This window comes from Talpa occidentalis, unplaced genomic scaffold (genome assembly GCF_014898055.3).
Source record: "Talpa occidentalis isolate TD23 unplaced genomic scaffold, MPIMG_talOcc4v2.1 talOcc4.15, whole genome shotgun sequence".
NCBI lineage: Eukaryota > Metazoa > Chordata > Mammalia > Eulipotyphla > Talpidae > Talpa > Talpa occidentalis.
The window spans coordinates 49936439-49937250 of record NW_023601543.1 but is presented as its reverse complement, the minus strand read 5'-3'; positions in this window follow the sequence as shown (position 1 = coordinate 49937250).

Below are 812 nucleotides of genomic sequence, written 5' to 3'. Positions count from 1 at the left end.
CAAGAATATTCAGAGATTTTCTAAAACCTTTGACTGCTGAAATATGAAGCAAATGTCTTTGGAAGATAGAAGACATTCAACAAGAACTCCCTTCTTTTTTGAATCACTAATCCAAATATCTATTAGTAAATGAAACAATTTTTCATTACTCCTGTTTCAATGGATGAAGGAATTAATCTACAATCCAAGGCCAATTTTTTTACTTGCATTTTGGGTCCCATCACTTTTTATCTTAACAAAGACTTTTTTTTAATATGTTTCCACTCATGCCCCTATTTCATTTTATTTTGCTCATGGATTATTATCTTCAGGTTGCATTCTCTGTTGTCTTAAAGTCGCAAAAACATGTTTTCCCTATTCCACATTAATTTTTTTTCTATACATTCTATTTCTCTGTTCAACTTAACATCAAAACTTCATAAAGAGTAGATCACCAATTATCCCTGTGTTAAAAAACGCTGAAGTATATTTTTATATCTTAAAATTATTTAGCCTCCCAACTATTACATGTGATAACTTCATTATTTTTTAATTATTAGTTCTTGAATCTTCCATAATGTTATACACTCTTAGTTTTCTTTGCATCTTACTCAGTCTTCCCTGAATTATTTTACTGGCTTTGATTTATTTTTTTTAAAAGAAAGATTTATTTTATTTATTTATGCATGCAAGAACTGGGGTGTAGGCCAGAGGTATGGGGCAGGTGAAAAGATTCACCAGAGACAGAGTGGGGAGCAGAACAGGCAGGTCTACTGAAATACACTGCTGAGGGGAACAGCGGGTAAGTCAGGAGAGGTCTGTTGGGCCATGTG